General features: G+C 45.2%; 2 long non-coding RNA genes across 3 annotated transcripts in view; one reads left to right on the top strand and one right to left on the bottom strand.

The window, feature by feature from the left end:
* The window catches only part of LOC129511395 (uncharacterized), a 63,029-nt gene that overhangs the window by 24,268 nt on the left and 22,466 nt on the right, over positions 1 to 16,295 (top strand). The window contains exon 4 of one of the 2 annotated variants that reach the window (XR_008664806.1): positions 2,808 to 3,915. The exons of the other annotated variant lie outside the window; for it this stretch is intronic. This is a non-coding gene — a long non-coding RNA (uncharacterized LOC129511395). Of the gene's footprint in view, positions 1 to 2,807; positions 3,916 to 16,295 lie in introns of those variants that run through there. 2 annotated transcript variants of the gene reach the window in all.
* On the bottom strand, positions 12,705 to 16,257 carry LOC129511397 (uncharacterized). Its single transcript, XR_008664807.1, has 2 exons — positions 15,529 to 16,257; positions 12,705 to 14,125 (listed from the first exon to the last, which is right to left on the bottom strand). It is a non-coding gene; the product is annotated as an uncharacterized LOC129511397 (long non-coding RNA).

Below are 16,295 nucleotides of genomic sequence, written 5' to 3'. Positions count from 1 at the left end.
CCTTAGGAGCATGAAGCTTCGCATTTATCCCAACATCCTTTCTTTCCCAGCCCTGGGAGAGGCAATTCCACCTCCAGAAAATTTCAGTGTTCCCTTTCATCTTTTCCATCTCTCAATCACTGGTTAACAATTCTGTATGTCAAATTCTCTCTTTTAATGGGGTGTCTGGGAGGCTCAGTGGTTGAGCATCTGCCTCCGGCTCAGGGCATGATCCTGGGGTCCCAGGATCAAGTCCTGCATTGTGCTCCCCAAGGAGCCTGCCTCTCCCTCTGCCTGTGTCTCTGCCTCTGCCTCTCTTGCTCGGTGTCTCTCATGAATAAATAAATAAAATCTTTAAACAAATAAAATAAAATAACTGCGGTGGTTTCTATTTTTCTACTCAGGTCCTAACTGATATTTATACCTCTGGCTTTTCTGGCACACACACTCTTTTAGGAGATAAACCCCTTTCCCCAGTTGAAGATCACTGCTGTAATTAGGCTGCCCACACGTCCCAGTGTGCCTGGAATAGTACTGATTCATGATTGTCCTGGCATAATTAGTAATAGTGTAATGAAATACATAGGTCCTTTGGAGGGTAGGAGCCACTGTTATTCATGGGAATGTTTGCTATATTGTGGAGTGAGAAAATAAGAACTACTGTTAATAAAGGTAGAGTAATCAAAACCAACATATAGATCAATGGAACAGAATTGAGAGTCCAGAAATAAATTCATACATAAATAGCCAAATATTTGACAGGGAACCAAGAATACTTAATGGCAAAAGTACAGTTTCTTCAATAAGTGGTGTTGGGAAAACTAGATATTCACGTGCAAAAGAATAAAATTGGACTCCTCCTGTCTTACACCATTCACAGAAATTAACCTGAAATGTATTAAAGACATATATGTGAGACCTGAAACCTTAAAATTCCTCAATAAAAAGATAAGGGAAAAGCTCCTTGACATTCGTCTTGGCCACAATTTCTTGGATATGACACCAAAAGAAACAAAAGTAAAAACAAGACTCTGAAATACCAGCAGGAGAGGGATGAGCGTTCACTGCCAAAGCACTTGGCAGAGAGGTTGCGCCCAGAGCCGAGCCTGTGAGCCGCCCAGACACACTGTCTACCAGGCTGCAATTGGCAAGAGAGGATGCCGGTTGGCTGGGAGGCCAGCTTGCCAAGGTACCTCTGTGCTTTATCATTTCCAGAAATAAGTTCAAAGATTGCTTAGAAAAAAATATTATGACGATTATTTTTAAATGTTTGAAGTTGACATGGAAAAATACATGGTTCAGACAAGCCTGCTTTATAATTGTGTGAAAGGAAAAATGAGTTCTAAGTCCATATAGAAATTACATAATGAATGGAGAGAGCAAACCACCATAAGAATGGAAGGCAGTAAAAATGTCTCTCAAATAGAGCATTCAATGCAAATGGATTAATTCTCATGTACAAAAAGAAAAAAATTTTAATTTATTATTTATTTTTAAATTTTGATTTTATTTATTTATTCATGAGAGACACAGAGAGAGGCAGAGACACAGGCAGAGGGAGAAGCAGGCTCCCTGTGAGGTGCCTGATGTGGGACTCGATCCCGGGACTCCAGGATCATGACCCGAGCTGAAGGGAGGCACTAAACTGCTGAGCCACCCAGGTATCCCAAAGTAAAAAAATTTTAAAAGGAAGACTTAACCAGGGATTTTTTTTTCAAGATTTATTTATTTGTTCATGAGAGACACAGACTGAGGGGGGCGGGGGGCAGAGACACAGGCAGAGGGAGAAGCAGGCTCCATGCAGGGAGCCGGATGCTGGACTTGATCCTGAATCCTGGGATCATGACCTGAGCTGAAGGCAGATGCCCATCTGCTGAGCCATCCAGGCGTCAAACCAGGGATATTTTTAAGCGATCCAATGATTTGCTGGCACCAAGATTTACAACTTAGAAAGATATTAACAAAAATTAGAAAGTCTAAGATATGTGAGTATAATTTAGGAAAGTCAGGTATCAGCAACATAAATGTTTTCTCTTTGAACAAAATACAACAAAACACAAAATCTTGTGTGCCAAGATCTTTAGGGTTTCATCTGTGGTTTCTCTACTATCTGCGTTGGAATGTTCCTGGGAATCCAACCTTTCAATGTGCACCTAGAATTGCACAATGGGGTAGCCTTATTCAGCAAACCAAAAACTTGTTCTGTGGGATACTAACTAGAATTTGCAAAATCTCTTCTTAATAAATGTTTATCATATCCTCTTTCCATGTGATTGTATGTTGTCAGTATGTGGATATCTTGCTACTACTGCTCTTTCACTCCCACTGCTCTGGGTGGAGTTGCATTGACTCCTGCTGGCCTAGATGCCCATGATTACTTGGTCTGTGTCCTTGCTATTTGCCCAGTGTCCTTGTACCTTGAATTTCCAAATTATATGAGCCAATACATTTTCTTGTTGCCTACATTACTCTGAGTTGGATTTCTGTCACTGGCAAACAAAGAGGCCTGACTAATGCTCCTGGTAAGCCTTGTTCAAGGTCTCAGTGGCTTTTCTTAAAATAGAGAAAAGAAAATGTAAAAGATTAACATATTTTTTTCTTGAGGAACATATGCATGAATGTAAAACTATTTTTTTTTTAAGTTTAGGAGGATACACATCCAACTAATACCTCTGGAGACAGAGGTAGCAGAGCAAAATTAGGGGTGATGATCCAAAGAGCCTTTGATTTTTTTCTGCAATGTTCCATTTTAAAGCATAACAATGTAGATGTAGTTGTGATTTTAAAATTAGTAATAAAATAACAATTTTATTTTTATTTTTAAAAAGATGCAGGGATCCCTGGGTGGCGCAGCGGTTTGGCGCCTGCCTTTGGCCCGGGGCGCGATCCTGGAGACCCGGGATCGAATCCCACGTCGGGCTCCCGGTGCATGGAGCCTGCTTCTCCCTCTGCCTGTGTCTCTGCCTCTCTCTCTCTCTCTCTCTGTATGACTATCGTAAATAAATAAAAAAATTTTAAAAAGATGCTTATTTCTTTATTTGATAGAGAGTGAGAGTGAGTGAGCACAAGCACAGGGAGTAGCAGGCAGAGGGAGAAGCAGGTTCCCCGCTTAGCAGGGAGCCCAACGTGGGCCTTCATCCCAGGACCCTGGAATCATGACCTGAGCTAAAAGCAGATGCTTAACCAACTGAGCCACCCAGGCACCCCTAAAATAACAATTTTTAAAAGCAAGTTTCACTTTTCCTATTCTGCACCAGCCCATCCCTGAATAATTTAGTCCTAAAGCAAGGTAAGCATGCACACTAGGTGGTGGTGGTGGTATACTGCAGGAGCCACAGTGGCCAGAAAGAAATGGCAGGACCCAAACTAGTTAAAAAGGGGATCGTTAAAAGAAGGCTGTCTGGTGTGAAATATTGGAGCCCAAAGAGGGATGGGAAGGGACAAAGGGAAATTTTGTTATATACAAGGAATTTGCTCAAGTAAAATCTACTAAGGAAAATGAAAATGAGAGTTCTCACTGAGAAGAGGGTGAGAAATATGGAAAAGGAGAAAACTAGAATGAACTCTGAGATGTTGAACTATAATTGAAGGTATCTGAGTGAAATCAAGTTTTTCAATAGGTGGTAGATAAGTGATAGATGATGGTGATAGATGATAGATAGATAGATAGAATTTTCAAATGAGTATGTTTGTGTGTATATGTGAACATATGCCTATGTTCCCTAATTCTCTCACTGTGGGGCCCTGGGAGCAGCAACATCCCAACAACCATAAAGCACCTGGGACCCAGATCCTGGCTCTAAATATGATTTTCCACCAAAAAGAAACAAGATACTGATTTCAGGGCTGATGCTGGAAAGTACAGAAAAGCCAGAAAGTAAGGAAATGCTCAACCACTGAGCCACCAGGTGCCCCAAAGAGCAAGGTTTTGATGGGAATGGTGTTTATCTGACAAAGGAGTGGCCAAGGGGCCATGTTTTAGCCTTGTTATTTATTGTCAAATTGTTTTACAGAAATATCACGTCAACCTATTACCACAACAATGTATTCCTGCAAACTGGGCAAAGAAGGACATAGATCTGCCTGGTAGGAGGAAGAGAAGAAATTAGTGGAAAAAGCATAAAACAATCTATATAATAAAGACCTTGGGGGTGGAGAGTGGAAATGGAGAATGACCGGGGATAGAGGAGGGGATTTGAAATAGGGGATTAGAAGAACAAGGCAGTATCAATGAAGGAGGAGAGAATTAATCAGTCAGGGTCACTAAGGAGCCTGAAAAGTTGGGTTCCATGCCCGGGGATAGAAGAGAGAACCTATTGTTCCCTCCTTCTATGGGAAGCCAGTAAGTGTGAGGAGCTGCTAACAAGTGGTGGGATATGGGGAGGGAAACAGAGATCCAAACCAATGGTTTTGATTTCTCAGTGAATTAGAAGGCAAATTGTCTCCTAAAAGAGAAGAGAAATGGGTGGTGGAGTTGAGAGGAAGGAAGGAGAGTGAACATTAGAAACTGGTGTTTGGGAATATGATAGGAGCCTGACTAGGCACATGAGGTAGTATTGTACAACTGAGGCCCCTACTAGCAACTTTCAATGACATTGACGTCCACGAACAATATTCCTCTCTCAGAGCTCAGCAGTGGGGATTGTGGTAGAGAAGAGGGCCAATGGGTTAAATTGGAATTGGGGTTTTCCTTGGCAAGTGGCTCCAGGATGTGAAATATTTTTGCTGAGGATTTGCAGAATGGTAGAGTCTTTGGGTCTGGCTTCAACTGGTCAGGGAAGGGCTAAGAGAAAAGTAAAGGCCCATTCTGATTAATATCTTTAATTAAATGCCAATGAATCAGAGGTAAACTGGTGTAATTAAACTCAACAGGCAGTGTAAATTAGTACAATCCTTTAAAAAAATATTTTGAGAACACTCATCAAGATCCTTCATGTTTTACCATTTGCCTCAGCATTTTCACTTTCTGTAATCCAAACTTTAAAAATATACAAATGGACAAAATATACAATTGCACAAAAATATTCATTGAACCATTATGTATGTAGTGAAAGTTGGTAATTACCTAAATGGTCTACAGTACTTTATTATTATCATTTTTAATGATTTTACTTATTTATTCATTAGAGAAAAACAGAGAGAGGCAGAAGGAGAAGCAGGCTCCCTATGGGTCCCGATATGGGACTGGGTCCCAGGACCCCAGATCATGCCCTGAGCCAAAGGCAAATGCTCAACCACTGGGGCCCCAGGGGTCCCAGTCTACAGTACTTTAAAACAAATACTTAGAGATGCCTGAGTGGCTCAGTCCATTGAATGCTAGACTCTTGTCATGATCTCAGAATCATGAAATCTGCCTCCACATTGGGGTCACACTGGGTGTGGAGTGTGCTTAAGATTCTCTCGTCTTCTCCCTCTGCCCATCCTTCCATCCCTTGTACTTGCCCTCTTAAAAAAAAAAGAAAAATATTACTTATTAACAGATTATTATACAGCTATTAAATTCATGGCACGAAAAAATAAATATTAAAATAGAGAATTGCTTCTGTTAACTGAAAAACAGCAGGATATAAACTTGTGTATACAGTATGAGTTCAGCTACATAAACATAAGCATTATAAGGAAATCTGGAAGGAATATATCAAAATTTAAATTATAATTATCTCAGGGAACCTGGCTGGCTCAGTCAGTAGAGCATGTGGCACTCCATCTCAGGGTTGTGAGTTCAAGCCCCATGGTGGGTGTAGAAAATTATTTTTTTAAAGGTAAATAAATAAAACATATTCCAAAAATTTCTTTAAGGATTTATTTATTTATTCATGAGAAACACACAGAGAGAGACAGACAGACATAGGCAGAGGGAGAAGCAGGCTCTTCGTAGGAGCCAGATGCGGCACTCAATCCTGGATCCTAGGATCATGACCTGAGCCGAAGGCAGCCACCCAACCACTGAGCCACCCAGACATCCCTATATCCCCAAACTTAAAAAAAATATATAAAAATAAAAAAATCATAATTACCTCTTGCTAGTAGAATTGTAGATTATTTTTTTCTTCACGACTATTCTGTATTTTGTGTTTTTTGTAATGCACATACAAAATTTCATACATAATTTATAATTAACATAAAATACACTTCATTTAAAAATAATTTCACTTTTATAAAAAAGAAAATACAGTCCGTTCTGCTGTGAACACTTGTTTTGAAAATGTGAATTTATTTCAATGAGATTAATATGTTATAGGATAATTAGAACAAAATCCAAAATATTCATTTGCTAATGCACAATGTCCTGTGCCAGAAACCCAGAAACAGTAGGTGAACACAGAAACCGCATCCAGTGGAACCTAGCTGCGTAGGATACACACGAACACATGCTCACAAACAACAGTCATGAATACCTTTCCAATAATCAAAGAGAAAGCATTTTCTATTAAGAACTTAATAGATAATTAAATTAAAAATCACAAAATCCTGCAGAAATGGCTCTTCCAAGTGGCTGGTTTAGTGGGTTCAGATCCCACTACAACTTCCAGTCAGTTGTCTGACAAAACCAAAAATGCAGAGGAGAAAGCCACGAAAGGATTTCCAGCACTAATACAGAGGTTAATTGGAGACCAAGTTTATACATTGGATCAAAAGTTCGATTTCTATGAAACAGCTATTTATTATAAATGCATGCCTCAAAGAACCTATATTCCAAAGTCCCAGGATTTAAGGCTAGGAAAGATTGGCTTATATTGTTTAACCTCAGTGCCAAACCAAGGGCAATGAGCCACACTCTTCCGCATCTGCTGTTAGATGTGGTGTTTCCATCATATTTCAGATAATCCTCTTTCCACCACTTACAATAACTCACAAGCTACAATTCTTCTATGGGCAAACTTCATGTCTTTCTCAAGGTGAGGTGCCATATTTATTGCAGTATTTATATATTTCTTAGCCATTCCACATGTGTTAAACTGTGTTACCGTTTTTGTTAGATTCCTCTTTCTAAGAAATGTGTTTTGAAAAAGATTTTCAGTGTTGTCCCTAAACCCATTTCCCAATAGCCCTGTGGATTGCACCATGTACTTTTACATAGTACAGTGATTTTTTTTTTAGTACAGTGATTTTTAAGGAGCTATGTATTGAGTTACTGCAGAGCTGAGTATCTCTGGCTAGGAAGACACACAATTATCATTCTGCCAAAGTGAACAAACAAAGTTAATGCAATCCTATTCAGAATTCAAGTTTGAATTATTTCAGATCTTGACAAATTGATAATAAAGTTAATCTGCAAGGTTTTCTCAGCCTTGCCACAATTGACATTTTGGGCCAGATAATTCTTTGTTGTAGGAGGCTATCCTGTATATTATAGGATTTTTGCAGCACCTGTGGCCTCTAACCCACCAAATACCAGTAGGCCACTTCCTCTCCTGTGACAACCAAAAATGCCTCTGGACAGTGCCAAATGTCCCTTGGTGAGCAAAATTACTTCCTTAACAACTACTGATTTTGAGGAGATGAGCATTGGGTGTTACACTATATGTTGGCAAACTGAATTTAGATTTAAAAAAGTACTACTGTTTGATGGATGGATGAGACTTTATTTAAATTAGATTAATGAACATATAGTGTATTATTAGCTTCAGAGATAGAGCCCAGTGACTCATCAGTTGTATATAACACCCAGTGAAGAACTACTGCTTGATTGATTGATATCTTTTTAGAGATTTTATTTATTTATTCATGAGAGACACACAGAGACAGGCAGAGACGTAAGCAGAGAGAGAAACAGCCTCCCTACAAGGAGCCCGATGTGGGACTCGATCCCAGACCCCAGATCACGCCCTGAGCCAAAGGCAGAGGCTCAACCGTTGAGCCACCCAGGCGTCCCAGAACTAGTGATTTAAAAGAACAAATCTGGGGGTGCCTGGGTGGCTCAGTCAGTTGAGCATCTGATCCTTGATTTTGGTTTAGATCATGACTGTAGGATCCAACCCTGCATCTGGCTCCACACTCAGCATGGCATCTGCTTGTCCCTCTCCCTCTGCTTCTCCCTTGCTCCATCCCCCATAAATAAATTAATTAAAATCTTTTTAAAAATAAAAGGACAAGTTTGAGAAGGAGAGGGGGAGGGTTGCCTTATTAAATCAAAACTATAAAACTGTAAGGGCACCTGGTCCAAGGTCCACAGTATCTGAGGATATCAGCTGATCGAGCGTATCTCCTTCGATAATACAAAGTCCTCCAAGGGGAAGGTCATAGGAAGGCACTCAGAGCTGGGTGGCTCTTCTTAGATTGCTAGCTTTGGCCATTCCCTGGACAGGCAATGAACTGGGCAATGAATGGGTCTTGCCCACTGGGAGGAAGTGTGGAATGAAGCGGGACAACTATTGGCTGGTTTTGTTTTTGTTTTAAGATTTTAAAAATTTATTTGAGAGAGCTCATGGGAGAAAGACCACCAACAGGAGGCAAAAGGCAGAAGGAGAGGGAGAAGCAGACTCCCCGCTGAGCAGACATCAGAGGGAGAAGGGCCTGGGAGGATGGGCGGGGCCGGCCAGACCTGAGCCGAAGGCAGCCGCTCAACGCGCCCCCGGGCGCCCCCTATTGGATGCTTTACAGGATGGCAGGAGCTCCTGACCAGGTCAGTGGGCTAACTTCCTCCTCGGAGAGAACATCTGGCTTGTTTCCCCCACTGGGTGGTTGTCAAAAAGCACGTGGGAAACTATCTGAAAGCACCTAGTAAATGATAAGGCAGTATTCATACAAGAGCCTTACTCTTATTGCCACTGACCAGGGACCTTGAATAATAATTTTTGTGATTCTCAGATTCTAATTTCCCAACTATCCCCTCCAAAGAGCCATTCTACTCAGTCACATATAAGATCTCTTGGCTTCTGGGGCGCCTGGGTGGCTCAGTTGGTTAAGCATCTGGCTCTTGGTTTCAGCTGAGGTCATGATCTCACAGGTCCTGGGATCAAGCCCCATGTTCAGCTCAGCCTGCTTGAGACTCCCTCTCTCTCTCCCACTCCCCCTCCCTCCATTCACACACACTCTATCTTCTAAAATAGATCAATAAATCTTTTTTTTTAAGATTTTATTTATTTATCCATGAGAGACACACACAGAGAGAAGCAGAGATACAGGCAGAGGGAGCAGCAGGCTCCATGCAGGGAACCCGACCTGAGAGTCAATCCCGGGTCTCCAGGATCACGCCCTGGGCTGAAGGCGGTGCTAAACCGCTGAGCCACCCAGGGATCCCCTAGATCAATACATCTTAAAAAAAATAATAAAACCTCTATTGGAATGCAAGCGACCTATAGAAAGGTCATAGGTGATCTCAACTCCTTTCCAAAGTTTTTGTTTGTGTTTGCTTTTTTGCCAATTGACACTGGCTGAAAGTGAACTTTATTACTTTTATGTACAGAAAATTCAACAGCATCCAATTAGCCCAGTTTGGTGAGCAGTTCTTTAGCCTTTACCTTTTCCAGCTTGGCAATGAGAGCCACCGACTTCAGACCCAGGGCATCTGTCATTGTCATTGGTCCTGATGGTTTCCACCAACTTTGCTGGACTCCTTTGTCTTCCGAGTTAACGTGTGTGTGAAGGCAACAGTGGTGCAGCTCTTCCTCTGACCAGACGCCCCAGCCTGGCTGTCCCTTGATAATCCAGCAGGGAACCCCCATCTTCCTACACAGGGCAGGCAGGAAGACAACCAGCTCAGGGGAGCCGCAGCATGTGCAATCACTGCCGCCCGAGCTCTCTTGTTTTCCACCAACGTAGTGACAGTGTTAACCCCAGATCTAGGGACAGGCGTCCCCAGAGTGGGGAAATCACCTTTGCCCTCAGCTTTCTTCTCAGCCTGGGCTAACAAGCTCTTCTCTTGCTTCGTCACTGGCCCGTACGTGCAGGCCGGCTTAGGCAGTGGAATAGCTGTTTGGGGGTCCAAGGCCTGGGTGAACCGGTCAGGCCCGGGAGGCACTTTCAGACATTTATAGAGAATAGCCCTTTGCCACTGCAGCTGGATGTGTCAGGGCCATTTGACAAAGTGGGTGACGCTCCTTTGGGGCTGGATGTTCTGTATGATGCCAAAATTCTTGGGCCTTTTCTCAAACAGGGGACTAACCATCTTCTTGGTCTCCTGCTCCTTCACAGCAGCAGGGGCCAGGGCTACCTTCTTCCTCTTTCTCTTCTTTCAACATCTTGGGTTGCTGGACAAGAGCACCAAAGTGTTTTTTTTTTTCTCTCAATGTATTTTTTTTAATTTTTTTTAATTTTTTATTTATTTATGATAGTCACACAGAGAGAGAGAGAGAGGCAGAGACACAGGCAGAGGGAGAAGCAGGCTCCATGCACCGGGAGCCGGACGTGGGATTCGATCCCGGGTCCCCAGGATCGCGCCCTGGGCCAAAGGCAGGCGCCAAACCGCTGCGCCACCCAGGGATCCCTTCTCAATGTATTTTTGAAGGGAGCCTGGACGCAGTCTTACTTGTTAAGTAAGAAATTGCTGCATCTCCCCGTGACTTGACACATCTCGGTGCTTTCACATGCCTCTGACTGAGAAATGCTGATGTAGGGCCACATGAGAGTGGACCCACCCAGGTGACAGGGTCCCGTCCCTGGACAGTGACTCAGGCAAAAGGTGTCCAGGAAAACAGACCGTCATTTGCAAATCTGTGCAAAGGGGCAGGGTCTCCATTTCCACATACACCCGCCAGGCCGCAACGGCCGGCCTTCTGGGCCCCAGCCTCACTGCCCCGGACCCCCCAAACTCCCTTGCTGCTTAGTGAGGCCGGAGGCCAGGAAACCACCCCCGGACCGACATTGCCTTTCTTGTAGAATAACGACACCCTTTACCCTCGCCCCTCAGACTCTGGGTGTGCGCGTGGGCGTGGGCGTGGGCGTGCGCGGGCTGCCGTCTGGCACAGCCTATGGCCCGGCCGGCTGGCTGCCCCAGAAAGGCCGTCCCCGCTGAGAGAGCCTTCTGGAAAGGCAGAGGCGAGGGCTGCTGCGGCCCTGCCAGCGCAGAGCTCCGGGGAGTGGCGGCTGCCTCGAGGGCCCAGGCCGCCCAGCCTCTTAGGGGAGCGGGTGTGCAACTAGAACGGGTGTCAAGCTCTTTGAAGACATCTGTCCCCTCCCGGGAGACCTAGAACTGCTCACGTAACTCTTAGGACCCAGTTAGACGCCCAAGGAGCTAGGAGAGTGCGTGCAACTGGCTTTGCAGAGAAGGTTCGGGCTGCCGGCTGCGCTTCAAGAGCAAAGTCTCTGACTCAGGGAGGCAGAAAGGGGCAAAGGTGACCCCGGGGCACCGTGGTCCCCAGCGGTCCCCAGCACACCGCATTTAGCTCCTGAAGTGTAAGAGGCTTGTTTCAGACACATCGAAGGGGTGAACGCACGCAGGCGGGTCTCCGGGGAGCCAGGAAGGCCTTTCCCTTTCCTCTGTCTTCACTGCAGGAGACAAGGACAACAGGACACTTGGCAGGAGCCGCGCTTCCTGGGGCCTGAGGGCTTGTCAGTGTCTATGGAGATGCTGAGGCAGTAAAGGTGTGTTCACTCCAGGATTTTGACACAAATGGCCGAATAGGACCTTTCTGAGATAAGCGACTGCAGGGAGGCCTGGGTGGCTCAGTCAGTTAGGCGTCTGCCTGCTGGTTTGGGCTCAGGTCCTGATCTCAGGCTCCAGAGGTGGAGCCCTAGGGAGAGGGGGTGGGAGCTCAGCAGGGGCGCCTGCCCCTCCCGCTGCTCACGTGCTCTCTCTCTCTCCAAAATGAATCAATACATCTTTTTTAAAAATGAAATAAATGATTACAAAATATATGCCACCTCGTTAACGGTCCATTGTTCGGTAAATCACGTAGGGATTAAGATCTCTCAGGTCTGGGTCCCTGGGTTGCTCAGCATCCTGCTCTTGACTGGGGCTCAGGTCATGGTCTCAAGGCTGTGAGGTGGAGCCCTGAGTCGGGCTCTACACTGGGCATGGAGCCGCCTTGGGATTCTCTCTCTGCCGCCCCATGTCCCTCTGCCCCTCTCCCTCAAAGTAAGTGAATGAAAATAAATACAAAATTTCTCATGTCAACAGAATTTCTGAGGGTGATGATTGCTACAAAGACATCGCCAACCACTGACTAACATGAATCATGGGTAGTTGTGATGATTTCACTTTGAGTTCCATTAATTTTTTTTTAATTAAGTAAAGTCTACCTGCAACGTGGGACACCCCCTCATGAACCAAGATCAAGAGTCCCATGCTCTGCTGATTGAGCCAGCCAGGTGCCCTTAGAATCCATTTTTTAAGTAAAACGCTGTTTTGTTTTATTTTTTTAAAAAAATTTATTTATTTGACCGAGAGAGAGAGAGAGAGAGAGAGAGAGCACAAGCAGGGGGAGTGGGAGAGGGAGAAGCAGACTCCCCATTGAACGGGGAGCTGGATGTGGGGCTTGATCCCAGGACCCCGGGATCATGACTTGAGTCGAAGACAGACACTAACTAAGAGCCCCTCAGGTACCCCTAAAAGTCTATTTTAAAAGAAAACTGGCTGGGGCACCTGGGTGGCTCAGTGGTTGAGCATCTGCCTTTGGTTCACGGCATGATCCCAGGGTCTTGGGATCGAGTCCCGCATCGGGCTCCCTGCATGGAGCCTGCTTCTCCCTCTGCCTGTGTCTCTGCCCCTCTCTCTCTGTGTCTTTCATGAATAAAGAAATAAACTCTTTAATAAAATAAAATAAATAAAATAAAACTGGCTGAAGCAAGGCAGTATCACATGCTCTTTTGGGGGAGCCTCGGTAACCACGAAGCTCAGAGAAAAGATCAAAGCAGTTTCTTGTCTTGAATTTAAGCTAGAAAACGATGCCGCTCTCATCAACTGTGAACAAGCATTGTTGCCAAAGCCCCCGAGGAAGGCCTGGAACTTTGGCCCTAGGAGGGGGCCCAGTGCCTTATACCAAGTGGTGGGCAAGGGTTGTCTTCCTCTCCAGCTGCAGGAGCCCTTGGGAATGACTGGGGGGAGCCCCGGTGTGGGCAGAGGAAAGGAACTCTGCATTTCCTTCCAGAACTGGGAGTGGGAGGGCCCTGCAAGGTGGAGCGGTAGGCCCTGCAAGGGGGAGGGCTTGAGCAGGACTTGCAGGGAGCAGCAGGCCCCTCAGTGTGGGCACAGTGGGTGGGGGGGACAGGCAGTGTGCCCTCCCTGGTCACAGCCTCTGTCGGGGATCCCCGTGCTCCCACTCAGAGCTCTCACCTGGGGGCGTCGGGTCGGCCAGGTGAGTGTCAGGTGGGCAGAGAGACTCTGACAGCTGCTATCTGCAGGCTGCCTGTTGCGCCTGTCACTGCTGGGTGCCCCCCTTCTGCTCCCCAAATGGTCCAACCTGGACTCTCTTCCAGGAAACAGGGAAATTTGCTGCTCCCTTGCCAGGGGTCAGGAGCCTGTTAGGGTCACAGGAAGCCGTGTGTGCTATTGGCCTGGGCTTCCTCAGAAAGCCTTCCCAGGACTGATAAGAGGAGAAAACACAAAGGAAAATTGGGCAAAATATGTCAACACAGGGATATGGATGTAAGCAACAGAAAACACCATGAAACCAAGCAGGGTATTTTTTTCCTCTGAAAACTGCTAAGGCCAGGAATTTCCCCTTCACACCAGTTCTGATTTTGGACCAGCCGGCTGCAGAGTGTGTGAAAGGAAGCACCTTGCAGTACAGAGGGGGCTCTTGGGCAGGATGCCCTGGTTTATAATCCTGCTTTCTTGCCTTTTGGAGCATCGGGCGATTAACTCAATTTCCCTCCCTGTAGTGTCCTCATGTATAAAAAGTCATAACCCTCTCCCTTGTAGGGCTCATAGGTAAAGGAACTCCGTGGGTGGCAGAGAGCTAACTGGGATGAGGCAGAAGTAGGCACTCAGCAAGAAGCACACTGGGCAAACTGAGAACCATGCTTGGCACACGGTAGGTGCTCAGGAGGGTTTATGAGATTAATGAATTTACCTCCTCGCTCTGATGGTCTTGAGGGCAATTTTATAACCTTCCAGTTATGTCTCCAAAGCTCTCCTCCACCACCAAGGACACTGACTGCAGTCTCCTTGCGTATGTCCTATATATGGTCAGGGCAAAGGATGGACGTTCTTGGTTTCCTCTGTCTCCGACATGAACATGAAGACCAAAGGATCAGCTCCCCTCTGAAACACAAAGAAGGAAAGTATTACGAGAATGATGTGTGTCTGTCTAATAATTCCATCCTGCCATCTCGAAGATAATGAGGCACATCAACATGAAGTCTGGGAAGGTGACAGTATGAATCCCGTAGCTGGAGACGATGCCCAAGGAGAGTGCAAATAGACTAGTTATTAGCTCAATCATATGTGTTGGTCATTTTAGTAAGACAAAGACAGCTGCGTATGGGCAGTGTAATATGATCCAAACCAAGACACTAGATCTCTTACTAGAAGTGAAGATGCTTCAGGTGGAGGGAGATTTTAGGGCTGCTTCTTTCTTTCAGTTTGGTGTCACTCACATTAGCCCACCTTAACCCTGGGGCCAGGTGGAGCGTCTCTGGGTCCTCGGGCACCTGAGCCCTTTTACATCCACTGTGCCTTTACACAGGCTGTTCCCTCTGCCTGGAACACCTCGCACCTTCTCGCCTGCCTTTTCAGGCTTTAGCTCAGCTCTTGTGTGAAGCTCCCAGATCCCCTGTCCTAGAGTTAAACCAGTCATCTCCATGTATGCTTCCCTTGCATTTAGTAAAATCCCATGCAGTCAGTAGATATTAATTATACAGTCAGAGGGCACGACTTTTAAGGTTCTCAACAGTCCATGCCCACAGGGAGACACTGGAGTGACTCGGAGCAGTTTTTGCTGTATTATAACTAGCTTCTGACCTGCTGTCCCTTTCTCAGGCTGGGAGGTAACATGCCCTCGTCCTCACCTCCCCCAAAAGACATGCTGGCTTAGACTAAAGTTGCCTGGCAAAACAATGTTGAGAGTAACCACAACTGTACAACCAGAGAAATCATTATAAAAGTATGAAAATAATAAAGTTTTGGTAGGAGTGTTTCTAATTGCATGTTAATGTGTCTCAGATCTTAACTTTTTCCTGCTCTCCCACCTGACATTGGTGATACATATTGTGTATTCATGGATGTACTTTTGCTGCATTTGCTTTGACCATAGTGACCATATGATGTATCATTCAAACCATTCCCTGTGTCCAGCTTTGACCCATTACCTGCCGCTTCTCTCCGGGGTTTTCCAACCTCATCCTTCAGAGCACTTACCCAGGGTGCCAAGTGAAGAAAGAACATAAAGGGGATGACTGGGTGGCTCAGTGGTTGAGTGTCTGCCTTTGGCTCAGGTCATGATCCCTGGGTCCTGGGATGGAGTCCTGCATTAGGTTCCCTGCATGGAGCCTGCTTCTCCCTCTGCCTGTGTCTCTGCCTCGCTCTCTGTGTCTCTCATGAATAAATTTTAAAAAGAAAGAAAGAAGAAAGAAAGAAAGAAAGAAAGAAAGAAAGAAAGAAAGAGAAAAAAAAGAAAGAAAGAGAAAGAATTAAAGAAAAAAGAAAGGAAAGTCTTTCAAACTTACCCAGTTAAAGATTTTGTTTACTGGAGTTAGAGCCCCATCTGTCGAGTGCCTACGTGTGTCATGTCGTCCACCCCACTGAGTTATTCTGTAAAAAATACCACTTCATATAATGCTGAGGTGACTCATAGAAAGTGTTGGATAATGTAGAGTCTTCTGATGGCGCCATCTGAAAACCAAAAGAGCAGTGTGATTCTTCCAGATTAGTTGTGACTTTTATTCTGATTTTACCATTTTAATACAATTTTGGCCACAATTTAGTTGCAGAATGGCAGAAGACAGAGTACCTGTCAGGTAGGAAGAAGGTAAGATAATCTAGAGACCTCGGAGTGGGGAGTAAGGATGGGGAAAAGTCGAGTAGAGGAGGGAAGAGATGATCTGGAACAGGGGCTCCGAGCTGGGAGAGATACCAACACCAGGGGAAAGGATTGACCAGGCAGGCTCACTGAGGAGACTCAGAGGCTGGGCTCCACAGCTAATGATGGGAGAAGAGGGATCTTGTGGCTCCTTCCTCTGTGGAGAAGCCAATAAGATGTGCTGACAAATTGGTGGGGGCACAGAAAAGGAAACTGAGGGAGATCCAGACCCAAGGACAGATTTCTCCGTGAATTCGAAGACAAGGTCTTCTCTTGAAAGAGAAAAAAAGTGGATGGTAGGATTTGAAAGAAGGGGAGGAGAAAACATCTGGACAATTGTTTGGGAATATGGGGGGAAGCCAATTTGAGAGATGGAGTAGTATTATATAGAGGTTGAGAACAGTGGGCTCGTGG

Source organism: Nyctereutes procyonoides, unplaced genomic scaffold (genome assembly GCF_905146905.1).
Source record: "Nyctereutes procyonoides isolate TBG_1078 unplaced genomic scaffold, NYPRO_anot_genome, whole genome shotgun sequence".
Taxonomy (NCBI): Eukaryota; Metazoa; Chordata; class Mammalia; order Carnivora; family Canidae; genus Nyctereutes; species Nyctereutes procyonoides.
The sequence above is the reverse complement of the archived record's forward strand: the minus strand, read 5'-3'. Positions and strand labels throughout refer to the sequence as shown.